The 26,061-nt window shown below is 46.6% G+C and overlaps 1 long non-coding RNA gene and 1 pseudogene across 1 annotated transcript; both read right to left on the bottom strand.

Moving 5' to 3' along the window:
• Nucleotides 1–3,751: 3,751 nt before the first annotated feature.
• On the bottom strand, nucleotides 3,752–10,165 carry LOC129144429 (uncharacterized). Its single transcript, XR_008548865.2, has 3 exons — nucleotides 9,859–10,165; nucleotides 9,136–9,736; nucleotides 3,752–4,043 (listed from the first exon to the last, which is right to left on the bottom strand). It is a non-coding gene; the product is annotated as an uncharacterized LOC129144429 (long non-coding RNA).
• Nucleotides 10,166–16,001: 5,836 nt separating this feature from the next.
• On the bottom strand, nucleotides 16,002–25,574 carry LOC471984 (myosin regulatory light chain 12B-like; annotated as a pseudogene).
• Between the last annotated feature and the right edge of the window lie 487 nt (nucleotides 25,575–26,061).

Raw genomic sequence — 26,061 nt, 5'->3', positions numbered from 1 at the left:
GCGCTCACCATTGTTCCATCTGTAAGGGTGCACCCTTCTATATAGAAGTACCTAGCCTTGCTGAGAATTAAAAGGAAAATTTTATATTTGAGTGATATTCCTTTTGCGGCACCGAAACTTTATATATAACAATTTGGGGGCTTGTCTGGGATTACATTCCCCTCTGGGGGTGGTCTCTGGTTCTCTCTCTTGAGGAGGTGCACCCCGCCCTATTGTGGCGGCCTCAGGGGTGAAAAATCAAGACCTACCCAGTGCAAGGAATAACCCAAGCTCTCAGCAATGCAGGAAAAAAAAAAAGGGCCATCAACCTTTTGGGGTGATCAGACCCAACACCAGGCCGTGGGGGCTACGAAGTCCAGCAGAGTCAAAGGAATGAGAAAACACAAGTTAAGAGTGAAAGTGGGACCAGGGGGCCAACACTAGCATGGAGGTTGCGAAGGCCCGGAGCTCTGGAAGCCCACACTATTTACTGGTGATCAAACAAACAGGGGGTGAGGATGTGGGGGTTGAAAGGAAGCAGTGTATCAAGCTAATGAACTACAGATGTGATGGTTTAGCACTTTCTTTGAAACGTATGGCTACTTGAGATAATGGGAGTGCTAGAAGCAAGAAGCCAGCAAGTCTGGACACATTCCGAAGGCCACCAGGGGTTTTACCCTGAATGTAAAACTATTGAAGAAACAATTTATGTGCAAGGTGTATAAGGAAAGTAAAATATACTTTTAGTAAAAGGATTATAAGGAGGCATAAGAATGTGGATTTTTACCTACATTAAAAGGTTAAAAAAAATTTTTGTGGCCAGACATGGTGGCTAACGCCTGTAATCCTACCTAGCACCTTGGGAGGCCAAGGTGGGTGGATCACCTGAGATCAGGAGTTTGAGACCAGCCTGGCCAACCTGGTGAAACCCCGTCTCAACTAAAAATACGAAAATTAGCTGGGCGTTGTGGTGGGCACCTGTAATCCCAGCTACTCACTCTGGAGGCTGAGGCAGGAGAATCACTTGAACGTGGGAGGCAGAGGTTGCAGTGAGCCGAGATCGCACCGTTGCACTCCAGCCTGGGTGACAGAGTGGGACTCCATCTCAATAAAGAAAAAAAAAATTTGTTTTGAAGGTTTAAGCAAGTTTTAAAATGTTAATTGTAATGGAAATTATGTGTGTAAACATATTGGCTAAGGTTAAAAGGGTATCACCCAGTTTTTCTGTGAACTGAACATTAAAATAAAAACACAACGGGTTTTTCTTAAAGCACTAACCTGCTCTTTAACAAAAATTATAAAAAGTTAAAAACAGGCCAGGCTCGGTGGCTCATGCCTGTAATCCCAGCACTTTGGGAGGCCGAGGCAGGCAGATCATCTGAGGTCGGGAGTTCGAGACCAGCCTGACCAACATGGAGAAACCCCCCCCCCCATCTCTACTAAAAATGCAAAATTAGCTGGGTGTGGTGGTGCATGCCTGTAATCCCAGCTACTTGGGAGGCTGAGACAGGAGAATTCCTTGAACCCGGGAGGCAGAGATTGCAGTGAGCCAAGATTGCACCATTGCACTCCAGCCTGGGCAACAAGAGCGAAACTCCTTCTCAAAAAGAAAAAAAAAAGTCTATAAAAATCTTACCTTATGGGCCGGGCACGGTGGCTCACGCCTATAATCCCAGCACTTTGGGAGGCCGAGGTGGGTGGATCATGAGGTCAGGAGATAGAGACCATCCTGGCTAACAAGTAAAACCCCGTCTCTACTAAAAATACAAAAAATTAGCCAGGCGTGGTGATGGGCGCCTGTAGTCCCAGCTACTTGGGAGGCTGAGGCAGGAGAACTGCTTGAACCCGGGAGGCAGAGGTTGCAGTGAGCCAAGATCGCGCCACTGCACTCCAGCCTGGGCAACAGAGTGAGACTCCGTTTCAAAAAAAAAAATTAATAACACACTAATATAAAGGTGAAATTTAGCTTATCTGGTATAAACATCATACAAGAAGCACTGTCAAATATAAAATGGTGTTTGGCATTCTTTGGTCTAAAAAACTAATAAAAATAAGTGCTAAAGGAAATTTCTCAGTAAGAAGGCACCAAGGACTATAAAGTCTGCTGCTGATGTCCCCACATTTAAAACAAAAGGTCAATTTCTTAGAAATTATATGCTTGGTTTATCTTCCACTTTCCTTTCCCTCAAAACTAAAAATATTTTAGCACATGTACCACCCCTAAAATTTCTGGTAAACCAGCACTAGCCTGAAGATCATGTTGTCATCAGAGGGTGGAAAGAAGGAAAACTCGAGCCAGCCTGGGAAGGACCCTACCTTGTGCTGCCAACCACCGAGACTGCAGTTTGTACAGCGAAAAAGGGATGGATTCATCACACCCGAGTCAAGAAAGCACCACCCCCTCCAGAGTTGTGGGCCATAGTCCCAGGGGGAAACCCTACCAAATTAAAGCTAAGAAAAATTTAACTCTTTCATCTATTCTATTACTCTTTCTCCTTTCCTCGCTCTATTGCTGACCATCTAGTTATTAACATAACCAAGTCAATTTCGCCTCAAACTATTGCATTTAGTGCTTGCCTTGTTACATCCTGTAGGAACTTGCCAAGTCAAAGACAGCTCTCTACTTCTGAAAAGTACCTCTGTCCCTCCTGACTCTCCTCACACTGGGCATTAGTAAATTAGGACCACTGAATCCGGGGGGATTTCGATAAAGACCCCAATGTCAACCAGGATTCTTGACCCCCAATGTAGAGCTTTTATGCCGTAGTCAGTCCAACGTTCTGTGGATCACTAAAGAGCAAGTATGGACTGCCCCAACCAGTTTTTGTAATTTCCTAAAACCATATATTCATTTTACTAGAGGATCATAGAAGTTAAAGACTTAAAAAACATTTTGGCAATTAACACAGGATACCAAGATGCAAATGCCTGGTTGGAATGGATCAAATATTCCGTCCACATTAAACAAAAGCAATTGTTATGCTTGTGCACACGGCAGGCCAGAGGCCCAGATTGTCCCCTTTCTGCTAAGGTGGTCCTCCAGTCGACCAGGTGTGGGCTGCATGGTAGCTCTTTTCCAGGATTCTACAGCCTGGACTAATAACTCATGCCAAGCTCTCTCTCTGCTATATCCTGAAGTCCGGCACCCTGCGCGTCAGCCCCGGAGGGCCATCCAGCTTCTGTCTCCCAACACTAAGTTCACTTCGTGTCTCTCCCAATAGGGAGGAAACTTAGCATTCCTTGGAGACCTGAAGGGATGCAGTGAGCTTAAGAATTTTCAAGAGCTTATCAATCAGTCAGCCCTTGTTCATCCCCGAGTGGATGTGTGGTGGTATTGTGGTGGATCTTTACTGGACACTGCCAAATAACTGGAATGGCACTTGTGCTTTATTCCAATTGGCTATCCCTTTCACCCTGGCATTTCATCAACGACAGGAAGGAAAAATAAGTATCATAAAGCAAGAGAAGCCCCTTATGGGTCTTTCGACTCTCACGTCTATTTAGACACAATTAAGAGTCCCATGGGGAATACCAGATCAATTTAAAGCCCAAAATCAAATTGCTGCAGGATTTAAGTCAATATTTTGGTGGGTAACAATTAATAAAAGTGTAGATTGGGTAAACTACGTCTATTACAACCAATAGTGATTTATTAACTACACTAGAGATGCTGTTAGAGGAATAGCTGAACAATTAGGGGCTACCAGCCAGACGGCTTAGGAAAATAGTGTCATGGGCGTCTGTGTGAAGAGACCACCAAACAGGCTTTGTGTGAGCAATAAAGCTGTTTATTTCACCTGGGTGCAGGCGGGCTGAGTCCGAAAAGAGAGTCAGCAAAGGGTGATGGGATTATCATTAGTTCTTATAGGTTTGGGATAGGCATACAAACTACATTCTTAAGGGCAGGGGAGAATATTACAAAGTACCTTCGTAAGGGTGGGGGAGAATATATTTATCAGTTAGGGTGGGACAGGAACAAATCACAATGGTGGAATGTCATCAGTTGAGGCTATTTTCACTTCTTTTGTGGATCTTTAATTGCTTCAGGCCATCTGGATGTATACCTGCAGGTCACAGGGGATATGATGGCTTAACTTGGGCTCAGAGGCCTGACATTCCTATCTTCTTATATTAATAAACAAAATAGTGGTGAAGTGTTGGGGCAGCGAAAATTTTTGGGGGTGGTATGGAGAGATACTGGGTGATGTTTCTCAGGGCTTCTTCCAGCGGGATTAGGGGCGGTGTGGGAGCCTAGAGTGGGAGATATTAAGCTGAAGGAAGATTTTGTGGTAAGGGGTGATATTGTGGGGTTGTTAGAAGGAGCATTTGTCGCCCGGTGCTGTGGCTCACGCCTATAATCCCAGCACTTTGGGAGGCTGAGGCGGGCGGATCACCTGAGGTCAGGAGTTCAAGACCAGCCTAGCTGACATGGTGAAACCCCGTCTCTGCAAAAAAAAAAAAAAAAAAAAAAAAAATTAGCCAGGCATGATGGCGGGTGCCTGTAATCCTAGCTACTCAGGAGGCTGAGGTGGGAGAATTGCTTGAACCCCAGGAGGTGGAGGTTGCAATGAGCTGAGATCACACCACTGCACTCCAGCCTGGGCGACAGAGCGAGACTCTGTCTCAAAAAAAAAAAAAAAAAAGAAAAGAAAAGACAGCTGGAAAAGAATGGTTATCATCTTTAGGAAAAAAAAAAAATGGCTGGGCATGGTGGCTCACGCCTGTAATCCCAGAAGGAGCATTTGTCATATACAATGATTGGCGATGGCCTGGATACAGTTTTGGATGAATTGAGAGACTAAACGGAAGATACAAGGTCCAAATAAGAGAAGGAGAAAAACAGGTATTAAAGGACTAAGAATTGGGAGCACCCAGGACATCAAATTAGAGAGTGCCCAAGGGGGTTCAGAGTAATTACTTGCTTGGTTGGCGAGTTTTTGGCCTCTATCCTTGAGTTCTTTTATGTTGTCATACACCAGGCCAGACTGATTTAGGTAAAAACAACACTCTTCGTTAAGAAATATACAGAGTCCTCCTTTTTCAGCAGTAAGTCAAGGCCTCGGTGGTTTTGGAGGACAACTGCAGCTAAAGAGTCAACTTGGGCCTGGAGGACTGATAAAGTTTGTGATATGTGTGTGATGCTAGCAGAGAAGTCATTAGAGAGGCTACGGAAGGTCGTGACAGAGGTTGAAATGCCTGCTATTCCAGTACCGAGAGCAATAGTGGAGGCAGAAAGTCCTAAACCGACAAGCAAGGGAATTAGCGGAATAACTCTTTTTTGTCGTGTCGGTGTCATGAGGGGAACAGGAAGATGTTCAGTCCCATTTGCAAATTGATTTTGGGAGTAAGGAAAACTAGTGTGCATGTGCCTGTCCAATTAGCAGGTAGACACATGTAGGTAGAGGATCCACAGAGGAAGAAGAGACCTTGTGCGAAGCAAAACTGGAAATGCAAAGTAAAAAGATGAGAAGGAGTGCTGAAAGAGGTGTCTTGTACCCAGACTCCTAGGGATCCAGCTAGGGCGGCAGCCGTCAGAGGTTGTAATGGGGACTGATGGGGTAACTACGTAGAGGGGGAGGTTTGATTTTCATGGTGTATGAGAAAACTTTGAGTGTCTACGAGCAACCTTTCACTGTTATTTATGGGGCTGAGTATAAGCAAACAAGAAGAGGGCCTGGGAGGAGAGTCTGACGAGCAAGGGGAAGGTAGCCAAGGATGGAGTGAAAAGTGTCTTCCTAAGCAATAATAACTGCTAATGTGTTTAAGTTTGCCAGTATTGATAGAGGGCTTATCTGTAATACAGAGCTGGGAGGCTCCAATTGTTTCAGTGATGTGTGTAGTTGGGCTTCGGAGATGAAGAGTAAAGGAACATCGAGAAGGTGAAAGGTTACCCAGGGGAATTCCAGTGGGTCTTTGCGGAGAGATACATAAAGGAGCGGCCACAGGAATAGTAGTTTGTGTTGTGAGGGGTCCAAATATGGGGGGAGTAGAGTTGATATAAGGAGAAAGGTTTTTTAAGTAAGTGCGGAGGAGGACGGCAGCTTGCTGAAGTGAAATGTCTGGGGAAGTCTTGCTGGACCTGTCTAGAAAGTAAAGAAGTTCTTTAGGAAGGTAAAGGTGAGGGCTATTAAAGGAAGTTTGGAGGTGTAGGAAGACAGGAGAGGTTGCCCAGTCTGTATGTAAGGCGGGTACAGCTGTGTAGGCGCAGGAAGAAAGGGAAATGCAAATTCAGCAATTGTTCGATAAGGAGGGATTCGAAACGGCTAGGAGAGAGTGAATGAGATTGATAGTGTGGTGGAGCTAGCTGGGGAGAGGTAGAGGGTGGCATAAGAATGGGAACAAGAATAGGAGTGAGTATAAAAGTAAAGAATAGGACTTCATCAGGGTGAAAGTATTGGAGTGTGCCCTGCCAGCAAATATTATTTATTTACTTTAAGAGGGAGTTAAGAGTGGCGGTCTGGGGATAGCACCAGGAGATACCAGCTGTGATGGCTTGGAGAAACAGTGTAAACCGGCAGTGTAAACAAGAGCAGGGCATTTATGAGTAGTTGAGAATGGTGAATAGGAGTATGACTAGACAGAAGATAGTAGGGATGACAAGTTTTTGGGGTGCAGTCCGAGTTGGGCTGGTGTCTGGAATAAGACTGGGGCCTAATAAAAAGGAGCATCCATACAGGAGCTCAAATGGGCTGTATCCTGCAGCATTCTGAGGACAGGCCCGAATTCTGAGAAGGGCAAGTGGCAAAAGTACTGTCCAGTCTTTTTAAGTTGGAGGCTGAGCTTGGTGAGGTGTGTCTTTAAAAGACTATTAGTCTGTTTTACTTTTTCTGAAGATTGAGGATGGTAAGGGGTATGAAGGTTCCACTGAATACCAAGAGCCTGAGAAACTGCTTGGGTGATTTGACTAATAAAGGCCAGTCTGTTATTGGACTGTATAGAGGTGGGAAGGCCAAAGCGAGGAATTATGTCTGACAGAAGGGAAGAAATGACCGCAGTGGCCTTCTCAGACCCTGTTGGAAAGGCCTCTACCCATCCAGTGAAAATGTCTACCCAGACCAAGAGGTATTTTAGTTTCCTGACTCGGGGCATGTGAGTAAAGTCAATTTGTCAGTCCTGGGCAGGGGCAAATCCCTGAGCTTGATGTGTAGGGAGGGGAGGGGGCCTGAACACTCCCTGAGGAGTAGTAGAATAGCAGATGGAACACTAAGAAGTGATTTCCTTGAGGATAGATTTCCATGATGGAAAGGAAATGAGAGGTTCTAAGAGGTGGGCTAGCAGCTTGTAACTTACATGGAAGAGGTTATGAAATGACAGCAGAATAGAATGGGCCTGTGAGGCTGTTAGGAGATATTTTCCTTGGTCCAAGAACCATTTGCCTTGTGTGGGAAGAGACTGATAGGTAGAAGTTTCAGCGGGAGAGTAGGTGGGAGTGACCCATGAGAATGAGAAAAATTGGCCGTGAGGGACAGAATTTGGAATGCTAGCTGCTTCTTTAGCTACCTTATCAGCAAAAGCATTGCCCTGAGCGATGGGATCTGACGCCTTTTGATGGCCCTTGGAGTAAATGACTCCAGCTTCCTTTGGAAGTAAAGCGGCCTTGAGAAGAGTTTTTATTAAAGAGGCATTAATGACAGAGGACCCTTGCGTAGTGAGGAAACCTCTTTTTGCCAATATAACAATATGGTGGTGCAGGATATGGAAGGCATATTTAGAGTTGTATAAATATTGACATGTAGTCCCTTTGTAAAAGTGAGGGCTCGAGTTAAGGCAATGAGTTCAGCTTGCCGAGAGGTAGTGGAGAGGGGCAGAGCAGTAGCCTCAATGATAGATGTGGAAGATACTATAGCATAGCCTGCCTTTGCTGGTGTGTGGCAATTAGGCCTGGTAGAACTACCATCAATAAACCAAGTGTGATCAGGGTGAGGAACAGGAAAGAAGGAAATACGGGGAAATGGGGTGAATGTCAGGTGGATCAGAGAGATACAGTCATGGGGGTCAGGTGTGGTATCAGGAATAATGTGGGAGGCTGGATTGAAGTCCTGGCCAGGAACAATGGTAACTGTGGGGGACTCAACAAAGAATGAGTACAGCTGAAGGAGCCGGGGAGCAGAAAGTATACGTGTTAGATGTGAGGAAGAAAATAGATTTATGAGAACTGTAGAGAGTGAGTTGAGCATAGTTTGTGATTTTGAGGGCCTGTAAAAGTATTAGGGCAGTGGCAGCCACTGCACGGAGACATGATGGCCAGCCTAAAACAGTGAGTCAAGTTGTTTGGACAAAAAGGCTACAGGGTGCGGTCCTGGTCCTTGTGTAAGAATTCTGACTGTACAGCCCTGCACTTCGGCTGTGTGTAATGAAAAGGGTCGGGATGAGTCAGGGAGAGCTAGTGTGGGAGCTGTGTTTTAAGGAATGGAAAGGGGAGAGGGGAAAGGATTTAGGATCTATGGGGTCAGCTAGGTTTATCTATAACAGAATAATGGGTTGTGGAGGGAGGTATTGAGGATAGGAGAGTATATGGGTTTGGCACCACAGGGTGGATAGGCAAAACAATTTGGTCGATATGGCGCAGATCCTGAACTAACCTGTAAGGCTTGTCTGGTTTTTGGACAGGTAAAATGGGGGAATTGTAAGGAGAGTTTATAGGCTTTAAAAGGCCATGCTGTAACAGGTGAGTGATAACAGGATTTTATCCTTTTAAAGCATGCTGTGGGATGGGATACTGGCATTGAGCGGGGTAAGGGTGATTAGGTTTTAATGGGATAGTAATGGGCGTGGGATAGGTCACCAGGGAGGGAGTAGAGGTGTCCCATACCTGTGGATTAAGGTGAGGAGATAAAAGGGAAGGATGTGAAGGAGGCTTTGAACTGGGGAAAAGGGCGGCAACGAGGTGTGGCTGTGGCCTAGGATTAGTCAGGGAAGCAGATAATTTAGTTAAAATGTCTCGACCTAATAAGGGAGCTGGGCAGGTGGGGATAACTAAAAAGGAGTGCATAAAAGAATATTGTCCAAGTTGGCACCAGAGTGGGGGAGTTTTAAGAGGTTTAGAAGCCTGGCCATGAACACCCACAACAGTTACGGAGGCAAAGGAAATAGGCCTTTGAAAAGAAGGTAATGTGGAGTTGGTAGCCTCCATATTGATTAAGAAGGGTGACTTACCCTCCACTGTAAGAGTTACCCAAAGTGTCTGTGATGGCCCGGGAGGCTTCCAAGGTGATTGGACAGCATCAGTCTTCAGCCGCTAAGCTGAGAAGATCTGGGAAGGAGTCAGTCAGAGAGTCTTGGGCCAGAGATCCCAGAGCTCTGGGAGTGACTGCGAGGCGAGTGGAACGGTCTGATTTTCAGTGGGGTCCTGCACAGATGGGACACGGCTTAGGAGGAATCCCGGGCTGCGGGCATTTCTTGGCCCAGTGGCCAGATTTCTGGCACTTGAAGCAAGATCCTGATGAAGAAGGTCCTGTAGGAATGCTTGACCACTGCGGTTTAGGCATGTGCGGCTTAGGCATTTTGAAGTTCTCGTGTGCTGGAGGTGCAGCTGTGTTTTGTCTCACAGCAGAGGCAAGTAATTGTAACTTTTCTCTATTATTGTACACCTTGAAGTCAAGGTTAATTAAGTCCTGTTGTGGGGTGACGCGCGCCTGTAATCCCAGCTATTCAGGAGGCTGAGGCAGGAGAATAGCTTGAACCAGGGAGGCGGAGGTTGCAGTGAGCCGGGATCACGCTACTGCACTCCAGCCTGGGCGACAGAGTGAGACTCCATCTCAAAAAAAAAAAAAAAAAAAAAATTTATTCTTTGTTCATTTCCTGACCCATGATAACTGAACCCCTTGTATTTTTCGCGTGGGTCCTGTCCACCTGATGGTAGTCAGGACTGTCCCTTACCGGGATTTTCCGAAAATTGATGAACTCTCCTCCTTTCACGCATAACTTCAAGGCGATCATGTCGGGTGCACCACTTGCAGAGTTTATAGCTTGCAGTGAAGGCCAAGAATGAGTTCTTAGACAATTCCAGCTGAGTGGGGCCGGGGGAATGGGGGGGGCATTTCTTCTAAGAGAACCCGCCCCAGCATCCGTCTGCCAAGTATTTATTGAAAGGGCTTGTTAAACCACAAACATCCACTAGATGGCTTTTTTGAGGTCGGGTCGTGAGACACCTGCGGCCTCGTAAAAGCACTCAAACCGCATTCTCAGGAGGCTGTTTTCAGCGTTCCTTATCACACCACACACTCCACTCCCTGTCCTGTTTTCAGGGTCAAGGAGTTTCATTCTCACGCACAAATAACATACACACAGTGCCTCAGTATTTTTCCATGCCCCGACCTCAGATGCCACGTACATAAGCTTGAATATGTTGTTGTGCACCCCCCACACTCAAGTGTCCCCACCCCTTTAAATATGTCGTGTGGGGCTAGTTCTCCCATTGCCCATGAAAGATAACTCAGGCAGGCCACAGAGCATACCTGCTCAATCCTTGGAACCAAAAAAAAATCCTCCAAGCATCATTCTGAATTATGTTTTTTCTCTCGGCCAGCTCCGACTGAGTGGTTTGACATGGGAAGCTGCCAGTGTGAAACTGGCAGAGTGGCTGGCTTCCTCAAGAATTTCTTTCTTGCCTTCCTGTGTCTGACTCTCCACCCTCTCCCTCACAGCCAGAAGCAGAGGAGGTGAGGGGGACAAAATGCTTTACCTGACGGCCATACACTGGAAGTGGTTTTGGTTTCCTCTGGCTGTGGTGGATGTTCAAATTGACTTTTGCTCTTGTGCGATGTTTGTGGGTCTTTTATAAACTCCCAGTAGCTGAATATCTCTCACTTATACTCTGTAGCCCAAACTTTGAATTATATTATTTTATTTTTTAACTTTTACTTTAGGTTCAGGGGTACATGTGTAGGTTCCTTATATAGGTAAAGTGTGTGTCATGGGGCTTTGGTGTACAGGTAATTTAATCATCCAAGTAACAAGCATAGTACCTGATAGGTCCCACCTTGAATTTGTCTAGGTGTTAGATTGGCTGCAGTTCTCTACCACTTCCTGTTATCTGAGGCCTTTACAGTGTGCCTTGGTGGCTAGTCACTCTCACCAAAAGGTAGAGTTTAGGAGGGCATGGTGGCTCCCACCTGGAATCCCAGCTACTTGGGAGGCTGAGACAAAAGGATCACTTGAACCCAGGAGGTCGAGGCTGCAGTGAACCATCCATGTTCATGCCACTGCACTCTAGCCTGGGCAACAGAGAAAGATCCTGTCTCAAAACAAACAAAAAAACATGGCAAAACCCTGTCTCTACTAAAAATACAGAAATCAGCTGGTGGTGGCATGCACCTGTAATCACAGCTACTGGCTGAGGCATGAGAATGGCTTGAACCTAGGAGGTGGAGGTTGCATTGAGCCGAGATCATGCCACTGCACTCCAGGCTGAGCGATGGAGAGAGACTCTGTCTCAAAAAAAGAAAAAAGTTTGATAACACACTCAGCTGATGGGGTGGGGAAAGGAAACTGGTACTGTCACACATTGCCGACAGGAAGGAAGGTACACTGGTGCGGCTTCTACAGAAAGCATTTTTAAAATATCTACCCAAATCAAGTATTTACGTATTCTTTGACCTAGCAATTCTACTTCAAAGAACATACATTTACACTAGACATTTTTTTTTTTTGAGATGGAGTCTTGCTCTAGAGCGCGGTGGCACAATCTCAGCTCACTACAACCTCCGCCTCTGCCTCCCAGGTTCAAGCAGTCTTCCTGCCTCAGTCAGCCTCCTGAGTAGCTGGGATTACAGGTGCGCACCACCATGCACAGCTAATTTTTGTATTTTTTGTAGACAGGGTTTTACCATGTTAGCCCGGCAAGTCTTAAACTCCTGACCTCAAGTGATCCACCTGCCTTGGCCTCCCAAAGTGCTGGGATTATAGGTGTGAACCACCACGCCTGGCCTACACTGGACATTTTTGAGAGTCAAGGGAGCACTATAACAAACAAGGGGTCGGGTGCGGTGGCTCACTCCTATAATCTCAGCACTTTGGGAGGCCAAGGTAGGTGGATCACTTGAGCCCAAGAATTTGAGACTACTCTGGGCAACATATTGAGAGACCTCATCTCCATTAAATTAAATTAAAAAAAAAAAAAAAGAGGCCAGGCGTGGTGGCTCACGCCTGTAATCTCAGCACTTTGGGAGGCCAAGTCAGAAGGATCATGAGGTCAGGAGTTCGAGACCAGCCTGGCCAATATGGTGAAACCCCATCTCTACTAAAAATACAAAAATTAGCCAGGCATGGTGGTGTGCGCCTGTAGTCCAAGTTACTTGGGAGGCTGAGGCAGAAGAAAAACTTAAACCTGTGAGGTGAAGGTTGCAGTGAGCCAAGATTGGGCCACTGCACTCTAGCCTGGGCAACAAAACAAGACTCCGACTCCGAAAAAAAAAAAGAAGGAAGCACCTCTCTGTTTGATTTCAAGGTATTAAGTGAGGAAAAGCAAGGAAAAGAGTAGTGATCATGTATTTATATGTATGTATACATTTATACATATACACATATATATTAATACATGCTTATATATATAGACTCTATCTCTGCAAGTGTAGCAGATGTAGGTTGGTGGGAGGCTGACACGTGTACAATTTTGGTGACCTGTTTTAAGAGAAAGAATACCAAAAGTATCCCAGCACTTTGGGAGGCCGAGGTGGGCAGATCACCTGAAGTCAGGAGTTTGAGACCAGCCTGGCCAACATGGCCAAACCCCATCTCTACTAAAAAAAAATATAAAAATTAGCCAGGCACGGTGGTGAGTGCCTATAATCCCAGTTACTCAGGAGGCTGAGGCAGGAGAATCGCTTGAACCCGGGAGGCGGAGGTTGCAGTGAGCTGAGATCACACCACTGCACTCCAGCCGGGGCAACAGAATGAGACTCCGTCTCAAAAAAAAAAAAAAAACCAAAAGTATAAATACAAAATTAGGTACAGATCAGCCTGGCCAACATGGCAAAACACTGTCTCTACTAAAAAAATTCAAAAACTAGCCAGGCATGGTGGCAAATGCCGGTAAATCCCAGCTACTTGGGAGGCTGAGGCAGAGAATCATTTGAACCTGAGATGCAGAGATTGCAGTGAGCCAAGATCTCGTCACTGCACTGCAGGCTTGGTGACAGAGTCTCACTATGTTGCCCAAGCTGGAGTACAGTGGTGTGATCATGGCTCACTGCAGCCTTGACCTCCAGGTCAGATGATCCTCCTGCCTCAGCCTCCTGAATAGCTGGAAACACAGGTGCACGCTACCGTGGTTTTTTTTTCTTTTTTTTTCCTTTTTTTTTTAAACTGGGGTTTCACTCTTGTTGCCCAGGTTGGAGTGCAATGGTGTGATCTCAGCTCACCAGAACCTCTGCCTCCTGTCAAGTGATTCTCCTGTCTCAGCCTCCTGAGTAGCTGGGACTAGAGGCATGTGCCACTACGTCAGGCTAATTTTGTATTTTTAGTAGAGACAGGGTTCACCATGTTGATCATGCTAGTCTCGAACTCCTGACCTAAGTTGATGTGCCCACCTCAGCCTCCCAAACTGCTGGGATTACAGGCATGAGCCACTGTGCCTGGCCATTTTTCTTTCTTTTTTGAGATTTCTTTTTTTTTTTTTTTTTTTTGACAGAGTCTCTCCCTGTTGTCCAGGCTGGAGTGCAGTGGCACAATCTCGGCTCACTGCAAGCTCCGCCTCCCGGATTCACGCCATTCTCTTGCCTCAGCCTCCCAAGTAGCTGGGACTACAGGTGCCCGCCACCATGCCTGGCTAATTTTTTGTATTTTTAGTGGAAATGGGGTTTCACCATGTTAGCCGGGATGGTCTAGATCTCCTGACCTCGTGATCCACCCATCTCGGCCTCCCAAAGTGCTGGGGTTACAGGCGTGAGCCACTGCGCCCGGCCATGGATTTCTTTTTTTTGAGAGGAAGTCTTGCTTTGTCACCCAGGCTGGAGTGCAAGTGGCCCGATCTTGGCTCACTGCAAAATCTCCCAAGTTCAAGCAATTCTCCTGCCTCAGCCTCAAGAGTAACTGGGATTACAGGCATGCACCACCACACCCAGCTGATTTTTTGGTATTTTTAGTAGGGACGGGGTTTCATCATGTTGGTCAGGCTGGTCTCGAATTCCTAACCTCAAGTGATCTGCCCACCTTGGCATCCCAAAGTGCTGGGAATACAGGCATGAACCACCGCGCCCGGCCCTGGCTAATGTTTTTTTTTTTCCCTCTTGAGACAGAGTCTCATTCTGTCACACAGGCTGGAATGCAATGGTGCGATCTTGGCTCACTGCAACTTCCACCTGCTGGGTTCAAATAATTCCCCTGTCTCAGCCTCCCAAGTAGCTGGGATTACAGGTGCGAGCCACCATGCCCCGCTAATTTTTTTTGTATTTTTAATAGAGATGGGGTTTCACCATTTTGGTCATGCTGGTCTCGAACTCCTGACTTCACATGATCTGCCTGCCCTGGCCTCCCAAAGTGCTGGGATTACAGGCATGAGCCACTGCGCCCTGCCTGATAATTTTTAAATTATTTGTAGAGACAAGTCTCCCTATGTTGCCCAGGTTGGTCTCAAATGTCTGGGCTCAAGCAATCCTCCTACCTCAGCCTCTTAAGTGTTGAGATTACAGGCATGAGCTACCGCACCTGGCCAAAATCTAGATCTTATAATTGGGTTCAAGGTTTTTTTTCTTTCTTCTTCTTTTTTTTTTTTTGAGATGGAGTCTCACTCTGTCACCCAGGCTAGAGTGCAGTGGTGCGATCTCGGCTCACTGCAACCACCGCCTCCCAGGCTCAAGCGATTCTCCTGCCTCAGCCTCCTGCATAGCTGGGATTACAGGCACCCATGACCACACCCGACTAATTTTCGTGTTTTTAGTAGAGACAGGGTTTCACCATGTTGGCCAGGCTGGTCTTGAACTCCTGACCTCAAGTGATCTGGCTGCCTCAGCCTCCCAAAGTGCTGGGATTACAGGTGTGAGCCACTGCACCTGGCTCAAGTTTTCATTTCTCATATCCTGTTGATCTTACAACTCTTCTTCTTCTTCTGATACTCATTTTCTCTCATCAGTGTGGAAATTTATTATAGTTTATATGAAGTTTTCCTCTTCTGTCTCTTTCCTCCATGTTTGTTTTTACTTTTTTTTTTCACATTTGTTGATTTTTATTTGCTATCTCTTTTTCTTTTTCTTCTTTTCTTTTTTTTTTGAGACGGAGTCTCACTCTGTCGCCCAGGCCGGAGTGCAGTGGCGCAATCTCGGCTCACTGCAAGCTCTGCCTCCTGGCTTCATGCCATTCTCCTGCCTCAGCCTCCCGAGTAGCTGGGACTACAGGCGCCCACCACCATGGCCGACTAATGTTTTTGTATTTTTAGTAGAGACGGGGTTTCACCGTGTTAGCCAGGATGGTCTCTATCTCCTGACCTTGTGATCCACCCGCCTCAGCCTCCCAAAGTGCTGGGATTACAGGCGTGAGCCACCGTGCCTGGCCTTCTTTTCTTTTCTTTCTTTCTTTCTTTTTTTTTTTTTGACTGAATTTTGCTCTTGTTGCCCAGGCTGGGGTGCAATGGTGTGATCTTGGTTCACTGCAACTTCTGCCTCCTGGGTTCAAGCGATTCTCCTGCCTCAGCCTCCTGAGTAGCTGGGATTACAGGTGCCCGCCACCACGCCCAACTAACTTTTTGTATTTTTAGTAGAGACGGGGTTTCACCATGTTGGTCAGGGTGGTCTTGAACGCCTGACCTCAGGTTATCCACCCGCCTCGGCCTCCCAAGTTGCTGGGATTACAGGCGTGAGCCACTGCGCCCGGCCATGATCTCTTTTTCAATACAATTTACACCCTCATCCCCATTTTCAGTCTGATTATACAAGTGCTGTGTGGCAGAAAGGTCTGGAATAAATACATCAAAAAAAAAAAAAGAGGCAAAGCTGTGAAACTAAGTTGCATGCAACAGGTTCTATGAGGATGGGGGAAGTGTCTGAGAAATAAAACAGAGTAAGACAATGTAGTTGGAAGGTTTTAGCTAAAGTTCTTTTCAGTCGTCTTTGTCTTTTGCTCCATGTTTCAGGATGCATGTGAACTCGATGTAATTGAAATTCCCCTTTTTGTCAATAGGCGCTTCTCTGTACAGCTCATCCACTTCCTCATCCGTAAACCGATCCCACATGGTTGTCAGCAGCTCTCTCAGGTAATCTTCCTGAATAATGCCTGTTGCTTCTTCATCAAAGCAAGCAAAAGCATTTCCAATGACATCTTCAGGATCTGTGCCATTTAACTTCTCACCAAATATGGTGAGGAACATGGTGAAATCGATGGGCCCTGGTGCCTCATTCATTATGGCATCAAGGTATGCATCGGTGGGATTCTTCCCTAGGGAAACAAGCATATCATGCAAATCTTCTTTGTTGATGAAACCATCTCTGTTCTAATCAATCATGTTGAAGGCCTCTTTGAACTCCTGAATCTGTGACTGGTCAAACATGGCAAACACATTGGATGTTGTGCGCTGAGGGCGCTTTTTGGTGGTCTTGGTCTTGCCTTTTTGCTCCACATGGTGGTTGTTTAATTCCAGCGCCAAACACCAGAAGTGGGGCTGCCCTGCGCCAGACGACGAGGGAAGGCGAAGAGCACAATGCTGTGTCGTTTTTACTTTTAATTTTGGGTTTTTGCTCATGTCTGAAGTCTTCCTCAAATATCTGGTGTTCCTTAACTGGGCACTCATATTTAAGACAGAGCGGTCTGGGTGCAGTGGCTCACACCTATAATCTCAGCACTTTGGGAGGCTGAGGTGGGTGGATCACCTGAGGTCAGGAGTTCGAGACCAGCCTAACCAATATGGAGAAACCCAATCTCTACTAAAAATAAAAAATTATCCGGGCGTGGTGGTGTATGCCTGTATTCCCAGCTACTCAGGAGGCTGAGGCAGGAGAATCACTTGAACCCGGGAGGCGGAGGTTGCAGTGAGCCAAGATCGTGCCATTGCACTCCAGCCTGGGCAACAAGAGCAAAACTCCATCTCAAAAACAAACAAACTATATGTGTATATATATATATTTTTACATATATAACATATATTTTACATATATTACATATATATTTTTTACATATATATATTTATTTATTTCCTTATTTATTTTGTGGCCAGGTGTGGTGGCTCATGCCTGTAATCTCAGCATTTTGGGAGGCTGAGGCGAGCAGATTACCTGAGGTCAGGAGTTCCAGACCAGCCTAGCCAACATGGTGAAACCCCATCTCTACTAAAAATACAAAAATATTAGCCAGGTGTGTGGTGGTGCACACCTGTAATCCCATCTACCTGGGAGGCTGACGCACAAGAATTGCTTGAACCCTGGAGTAGCTGGGATTACAGGCATGTGCCACCATGCCTGGCTAATTTTTGTATTTTTGGTAGAGACAAGGTTTCACTATGTTGGCCAGATTGGTCTGAACTCCTGACCTCAGGTGATCCACTCACCTCAGCCTCCCAAAGTTCTAGGATTACAGGCGTGAGCCACTGCACCCAGCCAGACAGTTTTTTGTTTTTTGTTGTTGTTTTTGTTTTGTTTGTTTTTTTGAGATGGAGCCTGGCTCTGTTGCCCAGGCTGGAGTGCCGTGGCGCGATCTTGGCTCACTGCAAGCTCCGCCTCCCAGGTTCACGCCATTCTGCCTCAGCCTCCCGAGTAGCTGGGACTACAGGCGCCTGCCACTATGCCCGGCTAATTTTTTTGTATTTTTAGTAGAGATGGGGTTTCACCATGTTAGTCGGGATTGTCTCGATCTCCTGACCTCGTGATCCGCCTGTCTCGGCCTCCCATAGTGCTGTGATTACAAGCGTGAGCCACCGTGCCCAGCCTGTTTTTGTTTTTTTGAGATGGAGTTTGGCTCTGTCAGCCAGGCTGGAGTGCAGTGGTGTGATCTTAGCTCACTGCAACCTCCTCCTCCTGGGTTCAAGCTATTCTCCTGCCTCAGCCTCCTCATTAGCTGGGACTACAGGCGCGTGCCACCATGCCCAGCTAATTTTTGTATTTTTAGTAGAGATGGGGTTTCACCATGTTGGCCAGGCTGGTCTCGATCCCTTGACCTCGTGATCCGCCCGCCTCGGCCTCCCAAAGTGCTGGGATTACAGGCGTGAGCCACCGTGCCCAGTTGACAGTTTTATTTTACAATGTCAATATTTATATAAGACACAAGATCTGTTACACTCTTTTTTTTTTCTGAGATGGAGTCTCGCTCTGTTGCCCAGGCTGGAATGCAGTGGTATGATATCGGCTCACTGCAACCACCGCCTCCCAGGTTCAAGCAATTCTTGTGCTTCAGCCTCCCGAGTAGCTGGGATTACAGGCATACGCCACCATGCCCAGCTAATTTTTGTATTTTTAGTACAGACAGGGTTTCACTATGTTAGCCAGGCTGGTCTTGAACTCCTGACCTCGTTATCCACCTGCCTCAGCCTCCCAAAGTACTGGGATTACAGGTGTGAGCCATTGCACCAAGCCGATTTGTTATACTCTTTGCAGTTATTTAAATCAACAAGGAAAAAAATTAGATGCCAAATAAAAATATATACAAAATGGCACATAATTTTCCAAAATGTTTTTAAGGAGCATGCAAGCAAGAAAATGTGAAGACTGATAGACTAATTCTAGTGCTGCTCTTATATCCAAGCAAGAGGAGATCCTGCCTGGAGCCCCACATTTCAGAAGGCCCCACATATCATAAATGTTAAAAGAATAAATTTGGAAGGAATATATGGGTGTATCTGTTACTGAAGATCTGGTGCTCAATTCTAGCACAGTGTATGACTTATCTATTGCTGTGTAACAAATTACCCCAAAACCTGGTGGCTCAAAACAACACACTGTTATCTGATGGCTTCTGTGGGGGAGAAATCTGGGAACAGCTTAGCTGGATCCTCTGCTTCGGAGGCTCTCATAAGACTGCAGTCTATGAGTTGCCTGTGATCTCATCTGAAAGCTCAGGGCCGGGCTCGGTGGCTCATGCCTGTAATCCCAGCACTTTGGAAGGCTGAGGCAGGTGCATCACCTGAGGTCAGGAGTTCCAGACCAGCCTGGCCCACCTGGTGAAACCCAGTCTCTACTAAAAATACAAAAATTAGCTGGGTGTTGTGGCGGGCACCTGTAATCCCAGCTACTTGGGAGGCTGAGGCAGGAGAATCGATTGAACCTGGGAGGTGGAGGTTGCAATGAGGCGAGATAGCACATTGCACTCTAGCCTAGGTGATGAAGCAAGACTCTGTCTCAAAATAAAAATAAAAATAAAAATAAAGCTTAACTGGGGAAGGTTCTGCTTCTAAGCTCACTCACATAGCTGTTTGCAGGATTCAGTTTCTAAAGGGTTTTTTGACTGAGGGTCTCAGTTCCCTGTTGGTTAGTGTTTGGAGACCACACCTAGTTTCTTGCCATGTGGGTTTCTCCAATATGGCATCTTACATCATCAAAGCCAGCAATAGAGAGGCTAGCAAGTAGAAAGTCCTGTCTTTTTTTTTTCTTGTGATGGAGTTTTGCTCTGACTCCCAGGGTGGAGCATATTGGCACAATCTCGGCTCACTGTAACCTCTGCCTCCCGGTTTCACACAATTCTCCTGCCTCAGCCTCCTGTGTAGCTAGCTGGGATTACAGGCATGTGCCACCATGCCTGGCTAATTTTTTGTATTTTTAGTAGAGACGGGGTTTCACCACACTGGCCAGGCTGGTCTCAAACTCCTGACCTTGTGATCTGCCTGCCTCGGCATCCCAAAGTGCTGGGATTACAGGCATGAGCCACTGTGCCCAGCCTACAAATAATGTTTAAATTCCCCAGATGTGCTGGCACACACCTGTAGCCACAGCTACTCAGAATGCTGAGGTGGGAGGATTGCTTGAGCCAAGGAATTTGGGGCTGCAGTGAGCTATGATCCTGCTACTGCACTCTAGCCTGGGCGACAGAGCAAGAACCTGTTTAAAAAAAAAAAGAAAAGAAAAGAAAAAAAAAGAAAGAAATGAAAGACCTCTTCAAAACTGTCAAATTCATGAGAGACAAGGAAAGACTGAGAACTTCCCGGATTGAAGGAGACTACAGATAGATATGTGACAGTCAAATGCAGTATGTGATCCTGGACTAGAAAGGACAGATAGGCCAAGTATGGTGGCACGCATCTGTAGTCCCAGCACTTTGGAAGGCTCAGGTGGGAGGATCACTTGAGCCCAGGAGTTTGAGGCTGCAGTGAGCTCTTGATAGCACCACTGCACTTTGGCCTGGGCAACAGAGTGAGACCTCATCTCAAAAAAAAAAAAAAAAGAAAGAAACAGCTGTTAAAAGAAAAGATAATTGCACTTTGGGAGGCCTAGGCGGGTGGATTGCCTGAGCTCAGGAGTTCAAGACCAGCCTGAACAACATGGTGAAACCCCGTCTCTGCTAAAATACAAAAAATTAGCTGGCTGTGGCAGCGTGTGCCTATAGTCCCAGCTACTTGGGAGGCTGAGGCAGGAGAATTGTTTGAACCCGGAAGGTGGAGGTTGCAGTGCACCGAGATCGCACCACTGCACTCCAGCCTGGGTGACAGACCTGTCTCCAAAAAAAAAAAAAAAAAAATAATTTAAAAAAGAAGAGTCAGTCATTACTGGGACAGCTGGTGAAATCTGAATGGGATCTATGAATTGAAGAGTGATATTGATTTCCTGATTAGAATGGTGTTTGAGTTTGCTAGGGCTGCCATAACAAAGTATCACAAACTGAGAGACTTAAACAGCAGAAATGTATTGCCTTACAGTTCTGGAGGCTGGAAGTCCGAGATCAAGGTGTAGGCAGGGTTGGTTCTTTCTGAGGGGTGTAAGGGAGAATCTGTTCCAGGCCTTTCTACTAGTTTCCAGTGGTTTGCTGGCAATCTTTTGTGTGTGTGTGTGTGTGTGTGTGTGTGTGTGTGTGTGTGTGTGTGTTTTGAGACGGAATCTTGCTCTGTCACCCAGGCTGGAGTGCAATGGCAAGATCTCGGCTCAGTGCAACCTCTGCCTCCCAGGTTCAAGCAATTTTCCTGCCTCAGCCTCCCGCTTGAGTAGCTGGGATTACAGGCACCCACGACCACGCCCGGCTAACTTTTTGTATTTTTTTTTTTTTCTGAAACAGAGTCTTGCTCTGTTGCCCAGGCTGGAGTGCAGTGACACGATCTCAGCTCACTGCAACCTCCGCCTCCAGGTTCAAGCAATTCTCCTGCCTCCAGAATAGCTGGAATTACAGGCGCCCATGACCATGCCCTGCTAATTTTTGTATTTTTAGTAGAGGCAGGGTTTCACCATGTTGACCAGGCTGGTCTTGAACTCCTGACCTCGTGATCTGCCCCCCTCAGCCTCCCAAAGTGCTGGGATTACAGGCGTGAGCCATTGTGCTCGGCCAATTTTTTGTATTTTTAGTAGAGATGGGATTTCACTATGTTGGCCAGGCTGGTCTCGAACTCCTGACCTCAGGTGATCCACCTGTGTTGGCCTCCCAAAGTGCTGGGATTACAGGCATGAGCCATGGCGCCTGGCCTGCTGGCAATCTTTGACATATCAACCTGATCTCTGCCTTCATGGTCACATGTCATTCTCTCTATCCGCAAGCCTATGTCCAAACTTCCCTTTCTAATAAAGGGGGTGAGAGGCCCACTCAACTCCAGTATGACCTCATTGAACCAATTACATATGCAACAACCTTATTTCCAAATAAGGTTACATTCTGAGGAACTGGGAGTTAGGAGTTCATTATATAAATTTTATTTTTTTCCTTCGACTTTTATTTTAAGTTCAGGGGTACATGTGTGGGATGTGTAGGTTTGTTACATAGGTAAACGTGTGCAATGGTGATTTGCTGCACAGATCATCCCATCACCCAGGTATTAAGCCCAGCATCCATTAGCTATTCTTCCTGGTGCCCTTCCTTCCCCCACTCCCCCAGACAGGACCCAGTTGTGTTGTTCCCCACCGTGTGTCCATGTATTCTCATCATCACTTGTAAGTGAGAACATGCGAACAAATGAATTCTTCACCTTTTTTTTTTTTTTTTTTTTTTTTTTTTGAGAGGAGTCTCGTACTGTCACTGGGGCTGGATTGCAATGGTGAGATCACAGCTTACTGCAACCTCGGCCCCCTGGGTTCAAGTGATTCTCCTGCCTCAGCCTCCCATGTCACTAGCTGGAATTATAGGGGCCTGCCACCAAGCCCAGCTAATTTTTGTATTTTTAGTAGATATGGGTTTTTGCCATGTTGGCCAGGCTAGTCTCAAACTCCTGACCTTGTGATCTGCCCACCTTGGCCTCTCAAAGTTCTGGGATTACAGGCATAAGCCACCGCGCCTGGCCTGATCTTGTTCTTTTTTCTTTTTTTTTTTTGGCAACAACTCGCTCTGTTGCCAGGCTGGAGTGCAGTGGTGCGATCTCAGCTCTCCACAACCTCCGCCTCCCGGGTTCAAGCCACTCCCCTGCCTCAGCCTCCTGAGTAGCTAGGACTACAGGCGCCCACCACCACACCCGGCTAGTTTTTTGTATTTTTAGTAGAGACGGGCTTTCAGTGTGTTAACCAGGATGGTCTCGATCTCTTGAACTTGTGATCTGCCCGCCTCGGTCTCCCAAAGTGCTGGGATTACAGGCATGAGACACTGCGCCCAGCCCAGCCCTTGTTCATTTTTATGGCTGCACAACATATGAATTTTTAGGAGACACAATTCAACCTGTAACACATGGTTATACTGGGGTTGAGAGCGAGATGGAACAAATACAGCCAAGTGTTGACAAATGGAAAATCTGAGTGAAAGAGGTACATGCCAAAGTTCTTGGAACTGTTCTTAAATTTTTCTGTAAGCTGAAAATTATTTCAAAATTAAAAAAATTCCAACAAGATGCTAGGTTTATTTATTACACAAGATGTTGGTGCTGAACCTACCATGTAAAGAGACAATAAAGGTGTTTGTGTGGCCTTATTGTACACTTGCCTGGGATGTAAGTGAGGGTATCAGATTAATATGTTACATTTACATAGTGCTTTATAATTTACAAAAAACCAACAACATCAAAAAACCTTTATTTCATTTATCTCTCAGAATAATTCTGGGAGGCAAGAGCTTTTTCTGATTTTATTACAAAACAAAACACTAAAGAAAGGTCATGTGACTTGTCCACAGCTTCACACAACTAAGTGATCAGTTTAAATTCTAGTCCAGGGTTTTTTCACTTTTTCGAGACTCCTTTGCAGCTGCAGCAAAAGACAATGCGGCATGACTTGAAACAACATTTTTTTTTTGAGACAGAGTCTCGCTCTGTCGCCCAGGCTGGAGTGCAGTGGAGCAATCTCGGCTCACTGCAAGCTCCGCCTCTGGGGTTCACGCCATTCTCCTGCCTCAGCCTCCCGAGTAGTTGGGACTACAGGCTCCCGCCACCACAGCCGGCTAATTTTTTTTTTTTTTTTTTTTTTTTTTTTTGAGACGGAGTCTCACTCTATCGCCCAATCTGGAGTGCAGTGGCACGATCTTGGCTCACTGCAAACTCTGCCTCCTGGGTTCAAGTGATTCTCCTGCCTCAGCCTCCCAGGTGGCTGGGACTACAGGCACCCGCCATCACACCTGGCTAATTTTTTGTATTTTTAGTAGAGACGGGGTTTCACCGTGTTAGCCAGGATGGTCTCGATCTCCTGACCTCATGATCTGTCCGCCTCGGCCTCCCAAAGTGCTGGGATTACAGGCGTGAGCCACCGCGCCTGGCCTAATTTTTTGTATTTTTAGTAGAGACGGGGTTTCACCGTGTTGCCAGGATGGCCTCAAATCTCCTGACCTTGTGATCCGCCCACCTCGGCCTACCAAAGTGCTGGGATTACAGGCGTGAGCCACCGCGCCCAGCCCTCAAAACAACATTATAACATCATTTCTGCTCTTTTGGGGGGTGACCTGACTTCCCAAGTAAAGAAGGTATTCTTAGGCATGGTGGCTTATGCTTGTAATTCCAGAATGATGGGAGGCTGAGGTGGAAGGATTGTTTAATAAGCTCAGGAGTTAAAAACCAGCCTGGGTAACATAGCAAGACCCTGTCTCTACAAAATTCAAAAATGAGCCAGGCGTGGTGACACACACCTGTGGTCCCAACTACTCAGGAGGCTAAGATGGGAGGATTGCTTGAGCTGGGGAGATCAAGGCTGCAGTGGGCCACGTTTGAGCCACTACACTCCAGCCTGGGTGACAGAGCAAGATCCTGTAGCCCGGGTGCGGTGGCTTATGCCTGTAATCCCAGCACTTTGGGAGGCTGAGGTGGGTGGATCACGAGGTCAGGAGTTCGAGACCAGCCTGGCCTACACTGTGAAACCCCGTCTCTACTAAAGGTACAAAAAATTAGCCAGGCGTGGTGGCACGTGCCTGTAATTCCAGCGACTTGGGAGGCTGAGGCAGGAGAATGGTTTGAACCCGGGAGGCGGAGGTTGCAGTGAGCCGAGATCGTGCCATTGCACCCCAGCCCGGGCGACAGGGCGAGACTCCATCTCAAAAAAAAAAAAAGATCCGGTTAAAAAAAAAAAAAGGAACAAGATCTTCCTATTGAGGTGAAAATGAAAATGAAATAGTTTAGGTAGGAGGCTCCAAAGGTTCCCAGTATAAGGTTCACTGCTACACACACTGCTTCCTCCACCGTTCCCCCTCCCCTCCCTCAGCCTCACTTGGGGGAATCCCTTGTTTCCAGATGGGCTTCAATTTCATTACCCAACCTTCAGGCCAATGCCTGGGGAACAGGGTCAATAAAACATCTTCTTTTTTTATTTTTATTTTTTTGAGACAGAGTCTCACTCTGTCACCCAGGTTGGAGTGCAGTTGCAGTGGCATGATCTTAGCTCATGGCAACCTCCGCCTCCCAGTTTCAAGAGATTCTCCTGCATCAGCTTCCCGAGTAGCTGGGATTACAGGCATGCGCCACCACTCCCGGATAATTTTTGTATTTTAGGTAGAGACAGGGTTTCACCATGTTGGCCAGGCTGGTCTTGATCTCCTGACCTCAATTGATCCATCTGCCTCGGGCTCCCAAAGTGCTGGAATTACAGGCGTGAGCCACCACGCCTGGCCTAAGAAAAGGTCTTCAATCAGTCAAAAAAAAAAAAAAAAGAAAGAAAGAAAAGAAAAGGTCTTCAGTCCTTGCTCCTACAACCTCCTCAACCACATCCTCCACTGGTAGCCTCTGCGACCTGGACCATCGATGGCAAAACTTCACTCTTCTTTAAAATTACCCTGGCTGGGTGCAGTGGCTCACACCTGTAATCTCAGCACTTTGGGAGGCCAAGGTGGGTGGATCATTTGAGGTCAGGAGTTCCAGACCAGCTTGACCAACATGGTGAAACCCCGTCTCTACTAAAAATACAAAAAAATTAGCCGGACATGGTGGCACATGCCTGTAGTCCCAGCTACTTGGGAGGTTGAGGAAGGAGAATTGCTTGAACCCAGGAGACAGAGGTTGCAGTGAGCCGAAATTGTGCCACTGCACTCCAGCCTGGGAGACAGAGCGAGACTCCGTCTGTAAATAAATAAGTAAAGTAAAGTAAAATAACCCCAACCCAACAGCCAAGTCCCAATCACATACCCTTGCCCTGCTGATCCATCACGGTCTTTGTCTTTTTATAAGCCTCCCCTTGGGCTCATGCAGTCAATGATAATCCTCCCTTGGTACTGCAGAGACCAAAAGTTAGGAAGAGAGTGTTCTGGGTTATACCATCTCAAACTTAGCTGCCTGCAGACCCAGTGGGGAGAACTACTCCTGTGAGAACTCAAGTCCCCTCTGCTTGTTCCTACCCGCCTTGGTTAGGATAGACCATCTCACCCCCTACCATCCAGCCAGAAGGGGCTTTAGATCCTTGACTGACCATGGCTCACAGATGCATGGTAGGTCCATTTCCTCACTCTCTATCAGTTGGGGCCCAAGATTTTGAGCCTTGAGTCTTTGAGACTTGAGACCCAGAGTGACAGGCAGTTCTAGCTTATGCCTTCAGGTTGGGCCTTCAGTTTCCAAATCACAGAATTATACTATGAAAAAGCTGAATAGAGTTCATGGATCATTTAGTCCAGACCTTTCACATCACACTGGATGTT

Source organism: Pan troglodytes, chromosome 5 (genome assembly GCF_028858775.2).
Source record: "Pan troglodytes isolate AG18354 chromosome 5, NHGRI_mPanTro3-v2.0_pri, whole genome shotgun sequence".
NCBI classification, from domain to species: Eukaryota; Metazoa; Chordata; class Mammalia; order Primates; family Hominidae; genus Pan; species Pan troglodytes.
This window is presented reverse-complemented; position numbering and strand designations above follow the sequence as displayed.